General features: G+C 59.7%; 1 non-coding gene across 1 annotated transcript; it reads left to right on the top strand.

Moving 5' to 3' along the window:
* Positions 1-11,954: 11,954 nt before the first annotated feature.
* Positions 11,955-12,073, top strand: LOC131872387 (5S ribosomal RNA). Its single transcript, XR_009370541.1, has one exon. It is a non-coding gene; the product is annotated as a 5S ribosomal RNA (ribosomal RNA).
* Positions 12,074-15,103: the final 3,030 nt, after the last annotated feature.

Below are 15,103 nucleotides of genomic sequence, written 5' to 3'. Positions count from 1 at the left end.
GCCAGAGATCGGACTGCTACGATTTACCCCAACAATCATCGTGCCACTCTTCGCAGAGAGGTGATAGACGCCAACGAGCCCGCGCATAGCAATCGAGGTGTAAAAAGGGCGTTGAAGGCAGGAAGCCTGGACGAAAGAGGCTACGAGGTCACCTCGAAGCGGTCTAAGAATCGGGCGCACTTGGGGCGACTACCAGTGCCAACCCCTTATCCCGCGGTGCGTCCGACACACAGAAATTTCCAAGGCGGCCAAGGAGCCTCCCCGCATAGCAATCGGGGTGTGAGGTTACGGATGCAGCATTGATAGCAATCGAGGTGTGAGGCGAAGGATGCAGAAGTGAGAGCCGAGGGATGTAGCAGAGATAGCAATCGGGGTGTGTGATGCAGAAGAGATAGCAATCGAGGTGTGCGGTGGGAAGGGCCCAGCAGCCAGAATGCATGAAGCGACGGATGAAGCAGTGATGACAACCGGGCTGTGAGGAGAGGAGGGATGCAGCCAAGAAAGCAATCAGGGCTCGAGGCAAGGGATGCATCAAGGATAGCAATCATGTTGTGAGGCGAGATTCCAAAGGCTAAACGTGAGAGGCTGCAGGGTCGACTCAGAGAGGTCTATGCATGTGAGAGGCTGAAAGCAAGGTCGACTCGGAGCGGTCTATGCATCGGGCGCGCTTGGGGCGACTACCAGTGCCAACCCCTTATCCCGCGACGCGTCCGACAAAGAGAACGTTCCAAGGCGGCAGAGGAGGTTACCAGCCGAAGGATGCAGTAGCAATAACAGGTATAGTTCCGCGGCGGCCGAGAAGACTCACCGCATAGGAATCGGGATGCGAGGCGAGGGATGCGGCGGGAAGGCCCCGACGGCTAAACGGAAGAGGCTGCAGGGCCGCCTCGGAATGGTCCAAGCATCGGATGCGATTGGGACGACTACCAGTGCCAACCCCTTATCCCGCGATGCGTCCGATACACAGATAGTTCCAAGGCGGCCGAGGAGCCTCACCGCATATCAATCGGGGTGCGAGGCGAGGGATGGGGCGGGAAGGCCCCAACGGCTAGACGGAAGAGGCTTCAGGGCCACCTCGGAATGGTCCAAGCATCGGACGCGCTTGGGGCGACTGCCAGTGCCAACCCCTTATCCCGCGATGCGTCCGATACACAGATGGTTCCAAGGCGGCCGAGGAGCCTCACCGCATAGCAATCGGGGGTGCGAGGCGAGGGATGGGGCGGGAAGGCCCCAACGGCTAGACGGAAGAGGCTTCAGGGCCGCCTAGGAATGGTCCAAGCATCGGACACGCTTGGGGCGACTACCAGTGACAGCCCCCTATCCCGCGATGCGTCCGATACGAAGATGGTTCCAAGGCGGCCGAGGAGCCTCACCGCATAGCAATCGGGGTGCGAGGTGGGGGATGCGGCGAGATGGCCCCAACGGCTAGACGGAAGAGGCCACAGGGCCGCGTCGGAATAGTCCAAGCATCGGACGCGCTTGGGGCGACTACCAGTGACAACCCCTTATCCCGCGATGCGTCCGATACGAAGATAGTTCCAAGGCGGCCGAGGAGCCTCACCGCATAGCAATCGGGGTGCGAGGTGGGGGATGCGGCGAGATGGCCCCAACGGCTAGACGGAAGAGGCTGCAGGGCCGCCTCGGAATAGTCCAAGCATCGGACGCGCTTGGGGCCACTACCAGTGACAACCCCTTATCCCGCAATGCGTCCGATACGAAGATAGTTCCAAGGCGGCCGAAGAGCCTCACCGCATAGCAATCGGGGTGCGAGGTGGGGGATGCGGCGAGATGGCCCCAACGGCTAGACGGAAGAGGCCACAGGGCCGCCTCGGAATAGTCCAAGCATCGGACGCGCTTGGGGCGACTACCAGTGACAACCCCTTATCCCGCGATGCGTCCGATACGAAGATAGTTCCCAGGCGGCCGAGGAGCCTCACCGCATAGCAATCGGGGTGCGAGGCGAGGGATGCGGCGAGATGGCCCCAAAGGCTAGACGGAAGAGGCTGCAGGGCTGCCTCGGAATAGTCCAAGCATCGGACGCGCTTGGGGCGACTACCACTGCCAACCCCTTATCCCGCGATGCGTCCGATACACAGATAGTTCCGAGGCGGCCGAGGAGGTGGGGGATGCAGCGAGATGGCCCCAACGGCTAGACGGAAGAGGCTGCAGGGCCGCCTCGGAATAGTCCAAGCATCGGACGCGCTTGGGGCGACTACCAGTGACAACCCCTTATCCCGCGATGCGTCCGATACACAGATAGTTCCGAGGCGGCCAAGGAGCCTCACCGCATAGCAATCGTGGTGCGAGGTGGGGGATGCGGCGAGATGGCCCCAACGGCTAGACGGAAGAGGCTGCAGGGCCGCCTCGGAATGGTCCAAGCATCGGATGCGCTTGGGGCGACTACCACTGCCAACCCCTTATCCCGCGATGCGTCCGATACACAGATAGTTCCAAGGCGGCCGAGGAGCCTCACAGCATAGCAATCAGGGTGCGAGGCGAGGGATGCGGCGAGAAAGCCCCAACGGCTAGAGGGAAGAGGCTTCAGGTCCGCCTCGGAATGGTCCAAGCATCGGACGCGCTTGGGGCGACTACCAGTGACAACCCCTTATCCCGCGACGCGTCCGATACACAGATAGTTCCAAGGCGGCCGAGGAGCCTCACCGCATAGCAATCGGGGTGCGAGGCGAGGGATGCGGCGAGAAGGACCCAACGGCTACACGGAAGAGGCTTCGGGGCCGCCTCGGAATGGTCCAAGCATCGGACGCGCTTGGGGCGACTACCAGTGACAACCCCTTATCCCGCGACGCGTCCGATACACAGATAGTTCCAAGGCGGCCGAGGAGCCTCACCGCATAGCAATCGGGGTGCGAGGCGAGGGATGCGGCGAGAAGGACCCAACGGCTACACGGAAGAGGCTTCGGGGCCGCCTCGGAATGGTCCAAGCATCGGACGCGCTTGGGGCGACTACCAGTGACAACCCCTTATCCCGCGACGCGTCCGATACACAGATAGTTCCAAGGCGGCCGAGGAGCCTCACCGCATAGCAATCGGGGTGCGAGGCGAGGGATGCGGCGAGAAGGACCCAACGGCTAGACGGAAGAGGCTTCGGGTCCGCCTCGGAATGGTCCAAGCATCGGACGCGCTTGGGGCGACTACCAGTGACAACCCCTTATCCCGCGACGCGTCCGATACACAGATAGTTCCAAGGCGGCCGAGGAGCCTCACCGCATAGCAATCGGGGTGCGAGGCGAGGGATGCGGCGAGAAGGACCCAACGGCTAGACGGAAGAGGCTTCGGGTCCGCCTCGGAATGGTCCAAGCATCGGACGCGCTTGGGGCGACTACCAGTGACAACCCCTTATCCCGCGACGCGTCCGATACACAGATAGTTCCAAGGCGGCCGAGGAGCCTCACCGCATAGCAATCGGGGTGCGAGGCGAGGGATGCGGCGAGAAGGACCCAACGGCTAGACGGAAGAGGCTTCGGGTCCGCCTCGGAATGGTCCAAGCATCGGACGCGCTTGGGGCGACTACCAGTGACAACCCCTTATCCCGCGACGCGTCCGATACACAGATAGTTCCGAGGCGGCCGAGGAGCCTCACCGCATAGCAATCGGGGTGCGAGGCGAAGGATGCGGCGAGAAGGACCCAACGGCTAGACGGAAGAGGCTTCGGGTCCGCCTCGGAATGGTCTAAGCATCGGACGCGCTTGGGGCGACTACCAGTGACAACCCCTTATCCCGCGACGCGTCCGATACACAGATAGTTCCAAGGCGGCCGAGGAGCCTCACCGCATAGCAATCGGGGTGCGAGGCGAGGGATGCGGCGAGAAGGACCCAACGGCTAGACGGAAGAGGCTTCAGGGCCGCCTCGGAATGGTCCAAGCATCGAACGCGCTTGGGGCGACTACCAGTGACAACCCCTTATCCCGCGACGCGTCCGATACACAGATAGTTCCGAGGCGGCCGAGGAGCCTCACCGCATAGCAATCGGGGTGCGAGGCGAGGGATGCGGCGAGAAGGACCCAACGGCTAGACGGAAGAGGCTTCAGGGCCGCCTCGGAATGGTCCAAGCATCGGACGCGCTTGGGGCGACTACCAGTGACAACCCCTTATCCCGCGACGCGTCCGATACACAGATAGTTCCGAGGCGGCCGAGGAGCCTCACCGCATAGCAATCGGGGTGCGAGGCGAGGGATGCGGCGAGAAGGACCCAACGGCTAGACGGAAGAGGCTTCAGGGCCGCCTCGGAATGGTCCAAGCATCGGACGCGCTTGGGGCGACTACCAATGACAACCCCTTATCCCGCGACGCGTCCGATACACAGATAGTTCCGAGGCGGCCGAGGAGCCTCACCGCATAGCAATCGGGGTGCGAGGCGAGGGATGCGGCGAGAAGGACCCAACGGCTAGACGGAAGAGGCTTCAGGGCCGCCTCGGAATGGTCCAAGCATCGGACGCGCTTGGGGCGACTACCAGTGACAACCCCTTATCCCGCGACGCGTCCGATACACAGATAGTTCCGAGGCGGCCGAGGAGCCTCACCGCATAGCAATCGGGGTGCGAGGCGAGGGATGCGGCGAGAAGGACCCAACGGCTAGACGGAAGAGGCTTCAGGGCCGCCTCGGAATGGTCCAAGCATCGGACGCGCTTGGGGCGACTACCGTTGCCAACCCCTTATCCCGCGATGCGTCTGATACACAGATAGTTCCGAGGCGGCCGAGGAGCCTCACCGCATAGCAATCGGGTTGCGAGGCAGATTATTGGGAAGGGAACCCCCTGGGATGCGGCTCAAGCAGTGCCCAAAGGGACTGGAATGCGGAATCACATCGAGAGACCCAAATGCTATACGAGGGCTCAAATCGAATTATCGATTTGGCCACGACATGGACGCATCGGAACGACTACCTTTGCCGAACCACTCGCAATTGCATCCATACCGAAACCAATAGACATTTCCGTTAGAGCCCTCGCATAGCATTCGGGAATCTCGCATGCCCCTCTAAATCGACCAATGCTGGCGCTCAATGAAAATCCGAGCGCTACCACCGTTCGAGCGCTAGCATTGGTCGAGTTAGAGGGGCACGGGGGAGAATGCTCCAGTCAACACCTCCCCTATATAAGTTATTTGTCCGATTCTCGCACAACCGTAGTCTGCCTCGTCGAATCAAACAACGGTCCCAGATTCCGACTTCCGTTCCGTAGAGACCCAAAAGCTAGATGGAGGCTCGCAAGAAAGAGAGTCGGCGCATAGCAATCGGGTTTCTCGAACGTTTAGGGACCGAGCTCACTTGCGGATAGGGCAAAATCCGCCAAGCAACCCAAAAGCTAGACGGGGGCTCGAATCGAATCGCCTAGGCGGCCACAACAACGACGTGTTGGATCGACTACCAGTGCCAAACCATTCAGCAAGACTAGTCTGTGTCGAGGCCGGATAGAGATTCTCAGAGAGCGCCCGCATAGCATTTAGGAGACCTGCCGCGTCCCTCACACTCGACAAATGGTGGTGCACGTTTATAAATCCGAGCGATCCCAACCCTTTCAAGCACCAACATCGGTCGAGATAGAGGGGCACGGAGGGGGCTGCGTGAGACAACACAGTCCCCTATATAAGTTATTTGTCCGATTCTCACACATCCGAAGAATGGTCATCAAATCGGACAACAGCCCAAACTTCCGACTTCCGTCCCAGAAAGCCCAAGAGCTATCTAAAACGTTCATGGCCGGAACTCGATCGCGGCTATACCAGTCCGCCAAGCAACCCAAAAGCTAGACTGGAGCTCTAGTCGAATCACCTCTGTGGCCATTGCAAGGACGTGTTGGAGCGACTACCATTGCCGAACCATTCCGCAGGTCGAGTCCATACCAAGGCCGCATAGAGATTCACGATGAGCTCCTGCATAGCAATCAGGAGACTTGCCGTGTCCATCACAATCGATAAATCCTGGTGCAAGATTTTTGCATCCGAGCGCTCCAACCAGTCGAGCACCAGCATCAATCGACATAAACGGGCACGGGGGGAGGATGCTCGAGAACACTACCTCCCCTATATAAGTTATTTGTCCGATTCTCAAGCAGCCGAAGTCTGGTCATCGAATCGGGTCAAAGACCACAACTTCCGACTTTACCCACAATGCAAGTCATCGAATCGAACATCGGCCCCCGAGTCGGACTCCATGCGTATGTCAGGTCATCGGACCCAAATTCCGCCTTCCTGCGCATGGCGGGCCATCAATATCAACTCGGTCATCGGACCCAAACTCCGCCTTTTTGCGTATGGCACGCCTTCAAATCGGTCATCGGACCCAAATTCCGCCTTCCTGTGCATGGCGGGCCATCAACATCAACTCGGTCATCGGACCCAAATTCCGCCTTTCTGCGCATGGCACGCCATCAACTCGGTCATCGGACCCAAATTCCGCCTTCCTGCGCATGGCAGGTCATCGGACACAAATTCAGACCTCGCCAATATGCCTACGTATCGAATCGGTCATCGGACCCAACTTCCGACTTCATCCATACTGTAGGGTCTTTGAGGTTGGCGCGGTGCGCTCAACCCAGGGAGTCGACCCATCGAAGCATACACCTCCCCTATATAAGCTATTTGTCCGATTCCCACACCTGTGTAGTTTGCACCTCTGACCAGGACATCGACCCCAACTTCCGAACTCGACTGCAACGACGGCACCAGCGCCTTGGTGCGCACCTTGCGACGCACAGTCCCAACATTCGCCTTCCTGCACATGGCAGGTCATCGGACCCAAATTCCGACCTCGCGAGTATGCCTACATATCGAATCGGTCATCGGACCCAACTTCCGACTTCATCCATACCGTAGGGTCTTTGAGGTTGGCGCGGTGCGCTCAACCCGGGGAGTTGACCCAACGAAGCATACACCTCCCCTATATAAGCTATTTGTCCGATTCCCACACCTGTGTAGTTTGCACCTCCGATCAAGACATCGACCCCAACTTCCGAACTCGCCTCCAACGACCGAACCAGCGCCTTGGTGCGCACCTTGCAACGCACAGTGCCAACATTCGCCTTCCTGCACGTGGCAGGTCATCGGACCCAAATTCCGACCTCGCGAGTATGCCTACATATCGAATCGGTCATCGGACCCAACTTCCGACTTCATCCATACCGTAGGGTCTTTGAGGTTGGCGCGGTGCGCTCAACCCGGGGAGTCGACCCAACGAAGCATACACCTCCCCTATATAAGCTATTTGTCCGATTCCCACACCTGTGTAGCTTGCACCTCCGATCAGGACATCGACCCCAACTTCCGAACTCGACTAAAAAGACCGCACCAGCGCCTTGGTGTGCACCTTGCAACGCACAGTGTCAACATTCGCCTTCCTGCACATGGCAGGTCATCGGACCCAAATTCCGACCTCATGAGCATACCTACTAATCGAATTGGTCATCGGACCCAACTTCCGACTTCATCCATACCGTAGGGTCTTTGAGGTTGGCGCGGTGCGCTCAACCTGGGGAGTCGACCCATCGAAGCATACACCTCCCCTATATAAGCTATTTGTCCGATTCCGACACCTGTGTAGTTTGCACCTCCGCTCAGGACATCGACCCCAACTTCCGAACTCGCCTGCAACGACCGAACCAGCGCCTTGGTGCGCACCAAAAGTGCGCACTTTTGGAGGGCACTTTTGTGCGCTCCAAAGGTGCGCACTTTTGGAGGGCACTTTTCTGCGCTCCAAAGGTGCGCACTTTTGGAGGGCACTTTTTGGAGGGCACTTTTCTGCGCTCCAAAGGTGCGCACTTTTGGAGGGCACTTTTTGGAGGGCACTTTTCTGCGCTCCAAAGGTGCGCACTTTTGGAGGGCACTTTTTGGAGGGCACTTTTCTGCGCTCCAAAGGTGCGCACTTTTGGAGGGCACTTTTTGGAGGGCACTTTTCTGCGCTCCAAAGGTGCGCACTTTTGGAGGGCACTTTTTGGAGGGCACTTTTCTGCGCTCCAAAGGTGCGCACTTTTGGAGGGCACTTTTCTGCGCTCCAAAGGTGCGCACTTTTGGAGGGCACTTTTTGGAGGGCACTTTTCTGCGCTCCAAAGGTGCGCACTTTTGGAGGGCACTTTTTGGAGGGCACTTTTCTGCGCTCCAAAGGTGCGCACTTTTGGAGGGCACTTTTTGGAGGGCACTTTTCTGCGCTCCAAAGGTGCGCACTTTTGGAGGGCACTTTTGTGCACTCCAAAGGTGCGCACTTTTGGAGGGCACTTTTCCTGTGCTCCAAAGGTGCACACCTAGGTGAGCACCTTCGACCACACCTTGTAGCACACCAAACTCTGACTTTCGACTTCATCCGCAATGCAGGGTCTTTGAGGTTGGCGCAATGCGCACAACCAGGGGAGTCGACCCATCAAACCCAACACCTCCCCTATATAAGCTATTTGTCTGATTCTCATACATGCGTAGCCTGCAGGAGCAATTAGGACATCGACCCCAACTTTCGGCTTCTAAACGAAAACAAGGTCTTTGAGGTTGGTGTAATGCGAACAACTAGGGGAGTCAACCCATCAAACCCAACACCTCCCCTATATAAGCTATTTGTCTGATTCTCATACATGTGTAGTCTACAGGAGCAATTAGGACATCGACCCCAACTTTTGACTTCTTAACGAAAACAAGGTCTTTGAGGTTGACGTAATGCGCACAACCAGGGGAGTCGACCCATCAAACCCAACACCTCCCCTATATAAGCTATTTGTCCGATTCTCATACATGTGTAGCCTGCAGGAGCCATTAGGACATTGACCCCAACTTTTGACTTCTTAACGAAAACAAGGTCTTTGAGGTTGGCGTAATGCGCACAACCAAGGGAGTTGACCCATCAAACCCAACACCTCCCCTATATAAGCTATTTGTCTGATTCTCATACATGTGTAGCCTGCAACAACGATTAGGACATCCACCCCAACTTCTGAATTCGTCTGCGTTGACCGCACCAAAGGTGCACGCCTTGGTGCTCACCAAAATCCGACTTCCGACTTCTTCTGCTATGCGGGGTCTTTGAGGTTGGCGCAGTGCGCACAACCAGGGGAGTCAACCCACCGAATGCAACACCTCCCCTATATAAGCTATTTGTCTGATTCTCATACATGCGTAGACTGCAGCAATGATTAGGACATCCACCCCAACTTTTGACTTCTTAAACAAGACAGGGTCTTTGAAGTTGGTGCAGTGCACACAACCAGGGGAGTCGACCCATCAAACGCAACACCTCCCCTATATAAAGCTATTTGTCCGATTCTCATACGTGTAGTCTGCAGCAGCGATTAGGACATCGACCCCAACTTCCGAATTCGTTTGCATTGACCGCACCAAAGGTGCACGCCTTGGTGTGCACCCTGGAGTGCACTTTGGTGCTCACCTCGGTGCACACTTTGGTGTGCACCTCGGTGTGCACCAAAGGTGCGCACCTTGGAGCGCACCAAAGGTGTACACTTTGGAGCGCACCACATAGGGTCTTTGAGAGGTTGGCGCAGTGCGCACACCAAGGTGGGTGTTGAGGTGCGTGCCGAGGTGGGTGGGTGCTAGGGTGCGCTCCATGGTGGGTGCCAGGGTGGGTGCGTGCTAGGGTGGACTCCAAAGAGGGTCATAGGGTGGGTGCCAAGGTGGGTTGGTGATATAGTGGGTTCAAAGGTGGGTACTAGGGTGGGTTCCAAGGTGGGTCACAAGTTGGGTGCCAGGATGCGTGGGTGTTAGGTTGGGTGCCAAGGTGGGCTCCTGCGTGGGTGGGTGCTAGGGTGGGTTTCAAGGTGGACGCGAGGGCGGGTGCCAAGGTGGGTAACAAGTTGGGTGTTAGGATGGGTGAGTGCTAGAGTGGGTGCCAAGGTGGGTGGGTGCTAAGGTGGATGCCAAGGTGGTTCACAGGGTGGGTGGGTTCTAGGGTGAGTTCCAAGGTGGGTCACAGGTTCAGTGCTAGGGTGGGTGTCAAGGCGGGTGTCGAGGTGCCTGGGTGCTAGGGTGTGGATGCCAATGTGGGTCATAGGGTGGGTACTAGGGTGGGCTGCAATGTGGGTGCCAAGGTGGGTAACATGCTCGGTGGGTTCTAAATTGGGTGCCAGGGTGGGTGTGCACCCACCTTGCCCGAGGTGGGTGCCAAGGTGCCAGTGTGGGTGGGTGCTAAGGTGGATGCCAAGGTGGGTGAGAAGGTGGGTGATAGGTTGAGTGGTAGGATGGGTGGGTGCCAAGATGGGTCACAGGGTGGGTGCAAGGGTGGGTAGGTGCTAGGGTTGGTGTCAGGGTGGGTGGGTGCTAGGTTGGGTTCCAAGGTGGGTGCGAGGGTGAGTGTCAAGGTGGGTCACAGGTTAGGTGCTAGGATGGGTGAGTGCTAGGGTGCAAAGGTGCCAGGGTGGGTGCTAGGATGGGTCGATGCTAGGGTGAGTGGCAAGGTGGGTCCACAAGTGTCAAGGTGGGTGCCGAGGTGGGTGCCAAGTCGGCGACTGCTATGGTGGATGCCAAGGTGGGTCACGGGGTGGGTGCCAAGTTGCTAGGTTGGGTTCCAAGGTGGGTGCCAACGTGGGTGCTAGGGTGCGTGGGTTAAAGGGTGTGTCACAACGTGGGTGCCAGGATGGGTGCGCACCCACACTGGCCAAGACGGGTGCGGGTGCAAGGTTGGGTTCCAAGCCCGGTCACAGGCTGGGTGCTAGGATGGGTGGGTGCCAAGGTGGGCACCAGGGTGGGTGCACCCACCCTGGCCAAGGTGGGTCACGGGGTGGGTCCTAGGGTGGGTAACGGGGTGGGTACTAAGGTGCGTGCCAAGGTGGGTCATAGGGTGGGTGCCAAGGTGGGCACCAGGGTGGGTGTGCACCAACCCTAGCCAGGGTAGGTCACGGGGTGGTTGTCGGGGTGGGCGTCAAGGAGCCAAGGTGGGTGGCAAGTAGCCAAGTTGCGTGCCAAGGTGGGTGTCGGGGTGGGTGCCAAGGATCCAAGGTGGGTGCCAAGGAACCAAGGTGGGTGTCTGGGTGGGTGCCGAGGTGGGAGCCAGGGTGGGTCCCAAGGTGAGTGCAAAGGTGGGTGCCAGGGTCAAGGTGAGTGCCAATGTGGGTTCCAAGGTGCCAGGGTCAGGGTGAGTGCCAATGTGGGTTCAAAGGTGCTAAGTTGGGTGCGAGGTTGGGTGCGAGGGTGGGTGGGTGCCAAGGTGTGCTAGGTGGAAGCCCGGGTGGGTCGGCATCCCATGGGTGTCGAGTTGGGTGCCTGATGGGTGCTTCTTGTCAAGTTTTAGTCGTCGGGACTCATTTCGAGCCTTAGAGGTCGTTTCTTGTCCGGTTGCCCTGTCTTCGACCTGGGAACCCAATTTTGGTCCTCGGGTCCCATTTTTTTTTGTCTCGCATCCCACTTTTGGCCTGTGGCCTTTTCGGGGTCGATTCTCGTTTTGGGCATCAGAGCATGTTTCTTCTCCTAAAACCCAATATTTGTTTATTAAGTCTCGGAACACATTTTTGTTCTCGTGGACCCATCATGGGTCTTGGAACGCATTTGTGGTCCTTGGGTCCCATTTTGCATCCCGAAACTTGTGTTTTGGTGCTTGATCCCTATTTTGGGTGCCCACCTTGCACCAAGTGCGCACCCGGGGCAAACCGAGCGCCTTGGTGCACCGGGGCAAGATCGAGCGTGCACCCGAGGCGCCCCGAACATGCACCAAGGTGCACTCGGCCCACATGTGAGCGCAGGTCGTTGCGCCCGAGGTGGTGTGTGGGCACCGCGTTGCAGACGGGACACTGCACGCACACGACGCCCCCTCCAGGTGCACGCACGTAGGCCGGGCCGGGTGCACACCCGACGCCCTAGCAAGGTGCGCGCACCCGGGCAGGGCTCACACTTGGCGAACGGGGCGCACTTCGCGAGGGAGGGTGTGCACCTCGACGGGGGTGGGTGGCCGGGGTGGATTCGCACGTGGGTCGCGGTTTGCTAAGTACACACTGCGACAAGCTCATAACGGGTGCGATCATACCAGCGTTAGTGCACCGGATCCCATCAGAACTCCGCAGTTAAGCGCGCTTGGGCCGGAGTAGTACTGGGATGGGTGACCTCCCGGGAAGTCCCGGTGTTGCACCCTTTTTTAGTTTTTCGCCGGGCGTCGCAATGCTATTTGAATAAACCTTTTGCCCGTTTGCGTTCTCGTCGGGGCCGGGCCGGGCCGGGGTGCGCTGCCCGCACTACCGCGCGCGCGGGGGCGACACCGAGCGCGCACCCGAGGCGCCCCGAGCACACAGGCCACGGTGCAACCCGGGCGTTGTGCGCGCACCCCGGTGCGCCCGAGGTGCTGCGCGCGCACCCAGGTGAAATCGGTGTGCACCTCGGCCAGTGCGCGCTCGGTCGAGTCGCGCACGTTGGCCAAGGTGCACGGTGATGTTTCTTACTCTAAGGTTCCGCACCAGACGCCCGGGACAGGTGAGCGAAGCTGGGCGGGGCCGGGTGCGCGGCCGGGGCAGGTGCACGCAGCTGGAGAGAGCTTTGGAGCACACTTCGGAGCGCACCAATGATGCGCTCCATTCAAAAGTTTCCTGAAAAGGCAAAAAAAGTTGAGATTATAGAATTTCCCACTTGAGAGATTGTAAAAAAAAAAAATTTAAAATGAAGGAAACGCGGGTGCCAAGGTGTGCGCAGCCCAGCCCACCCTGGCGAAGGTGCACGCAAGGTGCGCACCCGAGGCAAACCGGACAATTAACCCAACTTTCGACTTCGCGCGCACCTTGGAGCGCACTTCGGAGCGCTCCTTGGTGCGCACCAATCTTGGGCACCTCGGAGTGCACCATGGCGCCCACCAAGGTGCGCACCCGGGGCAAACCGAGCTCCGACTTCGTGCGCACCTTGGAGCGCACGAAAGGTGCGCACCATGGCGCCCACCAAGGTGCGCAGCCCAGCCAAGGCGTGCGCATCAAGGTGCGCACCCTGGCGAAGGTGCGCACCCGGGGCAAACCGAGCTCCGACTTCGTGCGCACCTTGGAGCGCACAAAAGGTGCGCAACCCAGCCAAGGTGTGCGCACCCCGGTCAAACCGAGCTCCGAATCGTGCGCACCAGAGGTGCACGCCATCGTGCGCACCTTGGAGCACACTTCGGAGCCCTCCTTGGTGCGCGCCGATGTTGCGCACCTCGGAGCGCACCCGGGGAAAACAATGCAATTAACCCGACTTTCGACTTCGTGGGCACCTCGGAGCGCTCTCGGGTTCGCACCTCGGAGCACACCGAGGTGCGCACCTTTGATGCGCTGCCTTCACCAATTTCCAGAAAAGGCAAGAAAACATTGAGAAGGTGTGCGCACCGAGGTGCCCACCCTGGCGAAGGTGCACGCGAGGTGCGCACCCGGGGCAAACCGGGCTCCGACTTCGTGCACGCCGCACCTTGGAGCACACTTCGGAGCGCTCCTTGGTGCGCACCAGGGCGCGCAACCCAGCCGAGGTGCCCACCCCGGCGAAGGTGCACGCGAGGTGCGCACCCGGGGCAAACCGGGCTCCGACTTCGTGCACGCCATGGTGCCCACCGCGGCGAAGGTGCACGCGAGGTGCGCACCCGGGGCAAACCGGGCTCCGACTTCGTGCACGCCGCACCTTGGAGCACACTTCGGAGCGCTCCTTGGTGCGCACCATGGTGCCCACCAGGGCGCGCAACCCCGCCGAAGGTGCACGCGAGGTGCGCACCCGGGGCAAACCGGGCTCCGACTTCGTGCACGCCGCACCTTGGAGCACACTTCGGAGCGCTCCTTGGTGCGCACCATGGTGCCCACCAGGGCGCGCAACCCCGCCGAAGGTGCACGCGAGGTGCGCACCCGGGGCAAACCGGGCTCCGACTTCGTGCACGCCATGGTGCGCACCGCGGCGAAGGTGCGCACCCGGGGCAAACCGGGCTCCGACTTCGTGCACGCCGCACCTTGGAGCACACTTCGGAGCGCTCCTTGGTGCGCACCAGGGCGCGCAACCCAGCCGAGGTGCCCACCCCGGCGAAGGTGCACGCGAGGTGCGTACCCGGGGCAAACCGGGCTCCGACTTCGTGCACGCCGCACCTTGGAGCACACTTCGGAGCGCTCCTTGGTGCGCACCATGGTGCCCACCAGGCCGCGCAACCCAGCCAAGGTGTGCGCACCAAGGTGCACGCGAGGTGCGCACCCGGGGCAAACCGGGGTCCGACTTCGTGCACGCCGCACCTTGGAGCACACATCGGGGCGCTCCCGGGTTCGCACCGGCGTTGCGCACCGTGGTGGGCACCTCGGAGCACACCAAGGTGGGCAGCGAGGTGCGCACCTTTGATGCGATGCCTTCACTAATTTCCATAAAAGGCAAAAAAAAAACGAGATTTTAAAATTTCCGTTTTGAAAGATAGTGAGAAAAAGGGAATGCTGGTGCCATCTTGAGCCCGCCCTGGTGCGCAGCCCAGCCAAGGTGTGCGCACCAAGGTGCCCACCCTGGCGAAGGTGCGCGCCCGGGCAATTAACCCAACTTCCAACTTCGCGCGCGCCAGGGTGGGAGCGCACCCAACAACCGGGCCTGGGAAGAGCCAATGCGAGAAACCCCACCAAACGCTCTGACAAAAAAAGAGGGGGCGCTCCAGTAACCCCGCTTCGGAGCGCACCCTGGGCAAACCCAGCCAAGGTGCCCACCCCGGCCAAGGTGCAGGCGAGGTGCGCACCCGGGGCAAACCGGGCTCCGACAACGTGCACGCCGCACCTTGGAGCACACTTCGTAGCGCTCCCGGGTGCGCACCTCAGAGCACACCAAGGTGGGCAGCGAGGTGCGCACCTTTGATGCGCTGCCTTCACTAATTTCCAGAAAAGGCAAAAAAAAAAGGAGATTTTAAAATTTCCGTTTTGAAAGATAGTGAAAAAAACGGAACGCGCGTGCCATCTTGAGCCCGCCCTGGTGCGCAGCCCAGGTAAGGTGCCCACCCTGGCAAAGGTGCGCACCCGGGCAATTAACCCTACTTCCGACTTCGTGCGCGCCAGGGTGGCAACCGGGCCTCGGAAGAGCCAATGCGAGAAACCCCACCAAACGCTCCGACAAAAAAAGAGGCGGCGCTCCAATAACCCCGCTTCGGAGCGCAGCCGGGGCAAACCCAGCCAAGGTGCCCACCCCGACGAAGGTGCACGCGAGG

This window comes from Cryptomeria japonica, unplaced genomic scaffold (genome assembly GCF_030272615.1).
Source record: "Cryptomeria japonica unplaced genomic scaffold, Sugi_1.0 HiC_scaffold_586, whole genome shotgun sequence".
NCBI lineage: Eukaryota > Viridiplantae > Streptophyta > Pinopsida > Cupressales > Cupressaceae > Cryptomeria > Cryptomeria japonica.
Note: the sequence above shows the minus strand (reverse complement) of the source record. Positions and strands in the feature narration are given on the sequence as shown.